This window comes from Tupaia chinensis, unplaced genomic scaffold (genome assembly GCF_000334495.1).
Source record: "Tupaia chinensis unplaced genomic scaffold, TupChi_1.0 Scaffold139952_1, whole genome shotgun sequence".
Taxonomy (NCBI): Eukaryota; Metazoa; Chordata; class Mammalia; order Scandentia; family Tupaiidae; genus Tupaia; species Tupaia belangeri.
In genome coordinates this window covers 249,285-259,643 of record NW_006199830.1, presented here as the reverse complement: position 1 = coordinate 259,643, position 10,359 = coordinate 249,285, and the positions used below count along the sequence as shown (strand labels likewise).

The 10,359-nt window shown below is 37.3% G+C and overlaps 1 long non-coding RNA gene across 1 annotated transcript; it reads left to right on the top strand.

Moving 5' to 3' along the window:
• The first annotated feature begins 402 nt into the window (after positions 1–402).
• LOC102477844 (uncharacterized) lies at positions 403–8,129 on the top strand. Its single transcript, XR_336583.1, has 3 exons — positions 403–455; positions 6,072–6,187; positions 8,080–8,129. It is a non-coding gene; the product is annotated as an uncharacterized LOC102477844 (long non-coding RNA).
• The last annotated feature ends 2,230 nt before the right edge of the window (positions 8,130–10,359 follow it).

The window sequence follows — 10,359 nt, the reverse complement described above, 5'->3', positions numbered from 1 at the left end:
GCTGAAGGAAGAACCAGTCAACAGATCTTGCATCTCCTTTGCCCAGGCCACCATTTGCATACCTTAGAAATCTGTATTGGGGAGAACAGGACATGAACTTTTTCTAAACTCTGCTAAAGCTCAGCGCAGGCCACCAGAAGCATTAATGACTTTTCCCCAGTGCAGTGGTTCTTCTTGAGAAGTCAAAATGGAAATCAAAACTGTGAAAACATAGTTCAAATGCACATTTTTTAGTGTCTATTTAAATTAGGAGTCAGGGAGCCTCATCGTCCTTAGTTCAGGATCTTTAATGTGCTGTGGACAGATTCAGCATCAGGATGTTGGGGGGTGCCTGTGATCTGACCCAAACACTCCATTATTTTTTCTTCCTTATTATTTTGTCTCCCTGTACCCCAGGAAGTCAGGGGAGCAGCTTTCCTCACTGAGGAAGAAAAATGGAAGCACACAACTCACAGGTACTCACTCTCTGCCAAATGGATAGCGAATGAGGAAAGACTCAAACTCAGTCTCCAGGGGGTGACCACGCTCCAGTGCAGTCTCATTTTCAGTGCTGGCCACAAGAGTAAAAGGATACCTGAGGTTGCTTCATGTCTCCTAAGCATATAACCTGGGCCAGTCTCCCTGGGGTGGAACATCTTAAACGGAATTCATGCGTTTCGGTGGGGTCGGGAGATTTTCACAGGGAAGTGTGACTTTCACTTCTGACAAGCAACGACATTGCTTGATCAGCACGTAATTCTTAGGAAAAAAACATTTGGCTGAGCTAAATGGAAAAGCATCAGGCACAGACAGATTAAATTTTCCTTTAAATAAACATGGCCTTTCAAAAAGGCAAGAAAAACGTTTAGAGCAAAACATGCCAGGCATGAAAATTTCAGATGAAATATCTACCCACCCTGAGCAAGAACGAGAAGCACTACTTTCTTAAACTGATGAGAGTGGTGTAAATGTGTTTGTGCTTACAGGCAGAAGTGTGGCCATCAAATGCCAAATTCTGGACTGCTCAGGACTCTGAGTGTCCATATGCAGTGATTACTTAATTAAATGACTAGTATTTGGGATACATGATGTTTGTCGAGCCTTCTACTTTACGACGGCAGAGAAGCTACTCCCCCTAAAAACAACAGCCATTTCTTCCTATTAAATGCAAAGGCTATGTTTAAATTCATTTATATTGCATCATAAAATAGTGTTGATCATTTTGCTTCTTAAAACTTCATAATACTCTTTAAAGATTTTCTCGCAAGAATGTCTCCACCATTGTCTTTCTGTTCCCATTACGTGTCTTTGTTTTTCTGTCCAAACCTAGTTCTTTCCATCTCAGTGGTCCAAATGAAACAGCCAAGAAGAACCTTTATTTTTCATTTCCATTGCTAATAATAATCAAATTTAAACAAGTTTCCATTTTATTGAAAATGTAAAATGCATATATATATATATATATACATGATGCATATATTGGTTCAATAATTGTTTGTTAAATAACAAATTATTATGTGTTAGCCATGTATCTGTATATTAGAGATACTGGAGTGAAAAAGATGATGTTCTCTTGGAGTTTCCTCTGAGACAAATGGTAAATAAGCAAGATGATAGCACATGTAGGTATCTTACAAAGATAATAAAATAAGGTATGATAAAGAGTGATTTGCTTTTTCTATTCACACAGAGTGACATTTAAGTTGAGACTTAGGTGATGTGAAGACAAACTACAAAATATCTGTTGAAAACTAGTCTAAGCTAGAGAAACAGCAGGTATAAAGGCCTTGGAAATGAGGAATAGTCCATATACTTAAGATGGACCAAAGGGGTTTTGGCTGTAACATCGAAGGACAGTGGTTTCAAAGCCTAACCTTATGAGAATAGAGTCTAGCAGATTGTTACAAAAAGAGTTTTGATTAATTTTAACAGCAAAGGAAAGTTATTTAGGAGTCTGGGAAGTACGGTAACATAAATATTCATTATATTTTAAAGTGTATACAAAATGAACCATAAACATGATGGTGGATTGGATTGGGTAATCACTGTGGAGAGGAGTTACATTCTCTAAATATTAGGAAGTTCCAGTAGACACAACTTGTTGATTAATTAGATATGTAAAGTGAGGCAAATTGAGAAATTGGGGATGAGGTCTAGGCTTCTGAACTGAATAGCAGACAGCCAGGGGGACCATTTACCCTACTCCCTCATTGTCATCCTTTTCCTAGATCTCTTCATGGTCTGGTATCTTGTTCACCAAACTGAAGCCCTGATCTTTTAAAATCCATCATCTATGCAGCTGCCAGGGTGAATCATAGAGAAAACCACATGCTCTTATACCTTCCAATTACTCCCTTTTATTCAGACATGGCAAGCTTCTTCACACAATGATCCATGATGCGGTAGGCAGAATTCTAAGATAGGTCTCAAACATCTATGCCTGTTGCACTGGGCCTATATGAGTCCCTCCATTTGAATGTGCCTATAAATAGGATGGATATTATTCCTGTAATTAAGTTATGCTATATGCCAATGGGAGAGTGTGTGGTTGGGCCTGACTTAATTGGGTGAACGTTCTTAAAAAAGAACTGTTTTTTACTGATGTCAGAGACTTCTGACCTTGAAAAAGTAAGCCATCAAAAATTTTAGAGCTCGCAGAAAGTGAATTCTGCAAATGACCATGTAAGCTTGTCAGAGAACCCCAAAACTCAGATGAGACACAGTCCCATAAGACACCTTAATTATAGCCTTGTAAAACTATAAGTTGAGTTGCCAAGTAAACATACCTGGATTCTTGACTTGTAGAAATTTTAAGAAAATTCATATTATGTCGTTCCAAGTCACTGAGTTTGTGGTGATTTGTTATAGCAACTATTGGAAACTAATGCAATGGCCTTTTATGTCTGGACTCTCTTGACTTCGAATCTTATCGGTCATCTTAACTAGATTCAAACTTTCTATTACAACAGCTATAAGTGTTGTATCTAGCTATCTTTTATTCCCTTTAGTAATATTGACCTCTCTTTTCAGAAATTTCTTTACCATTTCATCTCTACCTAGAAATGCCATTTGAGACAGCTCAGTTCATGGTTCATCTTCATATATTTATTTATTCTTTCAACATGTATTTATTGTGCATATGCTTTGCAGCAGAGGAGTTAGAGTAATAAAGAGACTCTGCTTTTATTTGCATTATATTCCAATGGAAGAGAAAAATTTTTAAACAAATAAATGTTTAAATTTTAATTAGAATAATAGAAAGATCATTCAAAATAATAGTAATAGCTTCTTCACAAAGCCTTTGAGATTGATCTCTACTTGTTCCACCATTTTCATCTGCTTTCTGTATATTGCAAATAAACTCATGGTAGGAATGGCCTTTTATTCATCTCTATGTACCATGTATCTAGATCACTTTGCATTTGCACAGTGATGCCCATTAAAAAAGGTGAATGTAGAATCTGTCAGTTTCTGTGGGCCACTAGGAAAGCCAGAGGAAAATATTTCAAAACCAAAGTAAAACCAAACACCTCAGCTTCATCAGTTCTTGAATCAAGGAGGATCTGGATTGAGGATTTAATATCCAATAGAGTGGGGCTTTAATTAGCCAGCTGCTCTAAGCATATTTTACAACATCCCTGAACACGTGTTCAGTGTGACCCAGTGGTTTCCCAGATTCCCAGAATGAGTCATAAATCTGTCTTACTTGACTTCAGATTGTGTATTTTCTAGTTTCTTGTTAGTCTATTTCAGCTCTCTGGGGTTTACTCATCACCTAGTTACTTCTAATTCCATTCTCCACTTGTAATTTCAATTGCATAGATTCCTATTACAATAGGTTATTGTCAATTTTGAGGCCCTTTCAGCAATTTTGACTACTCTTCTTAAGTTGAAATATACATTTCCTCTGTTTTGATTCTTGGTGGGTGACAGGTACCAATTCTCCAGCTCCTTTGTGCCTGGAGTACACTCTCATGGCCCAAGTTCTACCGATCAGACTCAAAGGCTGGATTTTGAATTGCAAGAGAATGATTTAAAGAAGCAGATGCCATGGAGAGTCCTTTTGGGAGATAATAATAGTAGCTATATCCAATTTTCGTGGATAGCAGTAGCTAAGATTTTAGCAGAGCATCCAGGTCTGGCATCAACAAAGTCTGCAAGACACGTAAGACAAGAACTATTAGGTTCTTGTCGCTGGAATCAGTTATGCAATATATAGTTCAGTGTTTGTCTGGTCTGTATGGTCTGGAGATGATGTGAGCTACTAACATAATCAATTGGCATCCATGTGTTTGGTCTCTACCATCACCCACTATTTACCTGGCCATCGCCTCTACTTCCTGCCATACACATGCACATACGGACACACATATGAGTGTACACACACAGAGGGCAGGTGCTTAGAATTTGAGTGAAGGTCTAAAGAGTGTTAGCATTTATCCAGTTCCTTTGGGTTGAATTATTTCATTCATCTTATCCACTCTTCTGTTGGTCTCCTTCAGCTTCTAACCCAAACAATTGTGTTCCTTCCTCAATATGCTTAATAGTTAAGGCCTTGCTGGTTGAATAGTATTATCCTACAAATATCTCAAATGGAGAACTAAGGAGATAACTCTGGACAGTGGTTTCTCTTGAGGAACAGTTAAAAATTTGTCTATTGCCACATGTTTCTCCAGAAATCTCACTCACTGTGGTGGCTTCATTAGCAACTACTGAACAAATCTGCTACCAAGGAAACTACATTCTTTTTGATACCCAATGCCAGAGCCTAATCAAAAATTGTAGCAGATAATAAAGACAGTGTGAAAGGAGGGTGGGAAATGGGAGAGAGTAAGAGAGAGGGAATCAAGGGGAAAAAGAAAGAAACAAAACATTTAAGGAATACAAAATGGAAAATTATCTGTTGGTGTTAAAATGCATGGTGATATTTTTGACTGAACCAAAATAAAAGTGTATTCATGAAGAGAAAATTCATTTGTATGCTGGAATGATACACAATGATTGAATGTAAAAAATAAAGAAAATAGAAAAAAATTTGAAGCAGAAAGGAAGTTCTAAAACAGCTATTTTTTTCCTACACCATAATCTTAGCATGCTCATTATATTGGTAGGTGAGTTTATTCATACAATAACCTACATGAATGGGAGGCACCAAGCAGAATAAGATGGAGGTGGAGTCTATTAGTGTAAATAATATTGAGTCTTACTATTTTTGAAAAAAAAAAAAAAAAGATAAGCCTGTCGTCAACAGGATGACTGAGTACCTGACAGACACAGAACTCCATGCAAATGGGGAAATAGTACACTCTGAGAATCTCTGAAAGCACCAGGATTCATTGCCCAACAGCCATACTACTATATTAAACAAACTTCTCAATGTTTCCAGGGTTTTTTTTTTTTTTTTTTTACCCCCCACTCCCCACCCCCCCGCCACAAGGGGGAGCGCAATGCTGCAATCTCTTCTCCTCCATTCTTCTCTTGGGATCTTGGGCACGCATGAGTGTGAGTTCAAGCCACCGGGTCCAGGACTCAAACCGTGGTCGACTACATGGGAGTCCAGCGACACAGCCATTACACCAACTGCTGGTCCCTCCAGATCTTTTTAACATTATTATCATCACCTGTCTTTGAATTTTGCACACTCACACAAATTAATTCAAGACTTCAAGTGAAATGATGAAACTTGTTACTTAGTTCAGTTATCAAACTAAGTTTATCTCTCCTGGTAGTTTCATGGCTGAGGGAAACAGTGAGGTGTGAAAAGGCCAGTTCTTGCATTTGGAGTTAAATCTGAACTAGTGTTGGTTCTGCCAAATTTCAACTCTGGGACTTGGGGCAAGTCACTCCCCAAGCTTGAATATCTTTCTTGTAAAATAAGAATCTCAGTCCACACCCGGTGAGGGATGTGAGGATATGTCTAGCGCATACACATTTGTCATGGTCTGTCAATCATTGTTTGCAGAATCTATTGTTGCAGAATTTATGGCCAGCCCTATTATGAAGTATTGAGTTCTAGAAACCAATTGCGTGGAAGAGAGACAGCATTAGGAATATATTAACTGAATGACTCCCTTTCTTACTTCTCTCTTCAGCCATGGCAGACATGATACTGTCAGCATCTGTGTCCCCACATAAACAGCTGTCTATATGAAACAAGGCAGGAGGCTCATATTAAATAATGAAGATAGAATACATTAATTACACCATGGTAAGTAACTATCATATAAAATATGACCATTATATTATTGTTATTACTTTTACTACATTATTCATGCTGACATAAATATAACAGCCCACTAGTCATCAGTGTCATACTGTTTTTATAGAGAAGGAAAATGGAGCTCAAAGCATTTAATGGCCTAATGGCCAAACCTCTAAAACACAAGAATAATGGTTGGCAATGCATGAAAAGAGGTCAGCAGGTTTGCCAATAGGACAGCTTAATGACTGAGCTCAGCTCCATTTTAATTTTGACTTCCTATCCCACAGATGCCTTCCTAGCCTGTCAGCTTGTAACTGGGCAGAACAGGTTGCAACATATGGAAGAAAGAATACAGGGGCCCATGATAGGTTACCCTGGCCCAGAATATCAAATATGGCATTCCAATTGCACCATTGGAGCTTCATTTGTTTGATTCTTGAAAACAAGGTTTAACTCTGTATTAACCCTTCACATGCCAAACCTCTGAGTTCAGTGAAGAGCAATTTAGCCAACAATATTTCATAAGAAGGAGGTAAGATAGTTCCTGGTTTTATATCAATATAAAATGCAGAAAACACAGAGACACTTTCCAGACACAATTTCTGGAGTCAATTTTAGGCTTATTGAATTGAAATCCTTACTCTTTTAAGTGAGGTATACTACCCTTTGTTAGGTCCAAGTGTACATAGGAGAATGAGTTTATAAAGAGAAAGGAAAAAAATGTGTAAGGCAAAGACAAGTATTTTGAATTCATAATTCCCCAAGGCCTTCCTTATAGATTTACCGAACTGGATGGGCTTGTTGCCTAGTTGTCTATTCACTCTCCCTTCACATCCCTGGCATGAGAACGACAAGAAAAGTTAAAAACAAAAGCAAAAACAAAACCCCCCAAAGCATAAACCTTTTAAAAATATCAGGAAGGGATTAAAATTCACCCCAATAAGAACTTAGAAAATGCACAGTACAATGTATAAAAATATCTAGATGGGGCTGAATTTTTGACCCTGTGGATGATGATTCTAACCTTATTTGTATATGGAACAAGATCACTGTGTACAAAGTGGAGACTGGGTACATTATTTTCAGATTTTCCTAATACTTTTACTAATACAGGTCTTTGTACCTCCTCCCACAACAAATAAAGTCACCATTATTTTGTCTTGGTGCCCATCTCTGTTAAATTTTCAACTTCTCTGAAAAGTTCAGAAGTCACAGTGAAAGTCTTGAACAGAATTCTCACTAGGTGCCCAGAAAAACAGACCTCATACTGGTGACTCAACTAAAGATTTTTCTGATCAGGTGAATTGATACAGGAAAAATCCTTTGTAGCAAAGGACTATTAGGTGTAAAACATTATTATCACATTATTATCACATTTTGGATGGGGAAATTCATTTGGTATGCAATAATGATGCACAGTGCTTAAATGTATAAAAATTATTTAAAAATTAGGGCCGGCAGGTGGCACAGTGGTTGGGGTGCTGGATTCCCACATGGCTGACCACAGGTTAAGTCCCAGACTTGGTGGCTTGCTTTCTCACTTTCCCTTTCTCTCTTTCTTTGGTTAAATTAAAAAAAAAGAATAATAATAACAACAAATAAAAGAAATAATCCTTTAAAAAATGTTTAAGAAATCAAAAACCCAGAACATGGTGATCACTGGCCTATCCAGCAACCTATTTACCCAATAAAACTCAAATTCCATTAAAAATAATAAAAAAGACAGGAGCTGCAGGTTGATCTTACCATGCTTATTTTTGATTTAGAAACATCCATTGATGTTTTATTTCACCATAACTACAAAAAATTCACAGACAGCATTAATATTTTCTAGTTTTCTTTAAACTTATCCTTTAAAATACTACAGTCATGAACTGCATACTATTTCTATCAACCAGGGATCACTTACACTATGGTGAGTTCAGAAGAAGCAAAGGCTCTCCCACACAACCAAGGTATGCAGTGGGCTCCATCCAGGTTTGTGTAAGTACACTCTATGATGCTCCACATTTCTCAGAACAAATCTGTCATTAAGTGATGTATGACTATACTTACATTACTAAGGATTCTTATCGAACTTATTATGGATGATGTTAAGAATAGGGAAAAAACGAAAGGACAGTATCTTGAACTTCTGAGTACTCATGAACCAGTTTTAACAATTTCCAACATGTAACCAAGTTTATTTCCATCCCCTGCCGCTCAACACACACTGAATTTATTAAAGAAAAGCTCAAATATTATGTCATTATACAATGTGTATTACATTATTGCATCCTTAAATATATCAATATATGTCTTTAAAATGTAAGGACCCTTTCTCCATATGTTTTTAACATAGCCATAGTAGATGACAACATTTCAAATGAGCCCTTAGAAAATAATTTCTTATTGGGGAAATACCTTGATTAAGAGTTCAGTGACTAGCCAGTGCACTTAGAATAAAATCTCAGCTTTAAAATCACAATCCTCCCATTGTCTGTATACATTTGTTCACACTATTTAATCCATCATGCTGCCAGGCCTCCTGCTGCCTTTCTGTCTTGACCCTATTTTGCAAGGACTTGTCCACTCTAACCTCTTGAGTTCTACATGTCATTGGAGCTTCCAGTGATTATGTTTTAAGTCCTTGTTGCATCTATGCTACTTTTAGAAGCTTTTATTACAGGAATTAAAAGCATGTGCTTTGGAGTCTTACAAAGCTGGGTCTGGGAATTTTTCATGACTTAGTTTTTAGTTAAATGTTCTTGGAAAGGTCTTCTTTAACCCTCACATCTTTTAAGTATTTGTATTTTTTATGTTTAATTTGTATCATTACATAGATTAAGTACACATATGTGTGTGTATATAATATATGTGTAAATATAATAAACATTTATATGTGTAATACATATGCACACACATGTATTCACACAGAGAACAATCATGTTATTATTATTGCTGTTGTTACAACCTGTATTCCATATTATATTCTACTTTGTGATACCTGTTATTTTTCATTACTTAACTCTCACATTGTTAGTTATCTTCCAGCTTACTTCTAGACATCAACTTCTTGAGCTAGAGTGTCTGACTTTCCCATAGTGACTGACTTCATAAGGCAATTTCACGAAGACATTTCTGGAAGACAGCTGTCCATTGTGCTGATAGGTAGAGATAGCCAGGAGTTTGCCCTCTCTCCATATGCCCTAGGATGCTATGTTAATTGGAGAGCCTCTCTCCTCTATTCAAGCTCCCTATAAGGCTTGCTGATTGTGTGTGTGTGTGTGTGTGTGTGTGTGTGTGTGTGTGGTATAGAACACTTTAAAATGAATTTGTAGATTTCTCCCAGAAGGGAAAATCTTTTATGAAGAAAAACAGGTGATGGGACAACTGGAAAAAACAGTCTTTTCTAACTGAAGTGAGTTTCCAGACAGCTGATCCTACCAAAGGGCTGGCTGTCTTTATTCTGGAAATGTCATCCTTCTTTAGTCTGTAAATATCATGCTATAGAACACCTTAGCACTGGCTTTAGGAATAGATGGAGCCTAGGATGCACAGGCAGTTTACTGTCAACCAAAGGACAATACTTTTTTTCTCGGATTTAATAAAAAAGGGAGTTGGCTGTGGAGGTTGCTCTGCAGGAAGGACATGCAATATCCCTTCTGCCATCACACTGTGGCTCCTTGAATAAAATGATGAAAGAGTGACTTTGTCTTCCAAACGCCAGCCTTAGTTGAGTACATTCACTTTTTCCCTATCAAACGTGTGAATTCTTGGAATATGTCTGTGGTCTCCCTTTTAAATCTATACTCATAAGGTCTGTCAAGCACTATGCAGGCCCTTTTACCTTGTAATAAATCCCAAGTCCAGGCAATATCCTCTATTTGAGCTTTTCGTGGTCTAAGACTCCACTGAGTAAAGATGTAGTTCAGGTAACTAAAACTTTGTAAAAAATAAATTTCCCCATAAATGTAAAGATTATCTTTCTTGCTGTGAAGCATTCCTTACTGTGAATTACATAATCAGATTTCTCTGCATTTATTACCTAGCTGAGAGCAGAAAATGACAATTTCTTTGTGAAGGGGGAAGCAATTTTTGATATGTGGATCAATTCTAGTGAGAAGAGGGCTGATATGTTAGAATTTGTGTAGCTAAGACAGTAGAGAAAGCAGCTAGTGGTTGTGGGTGGAGGGACC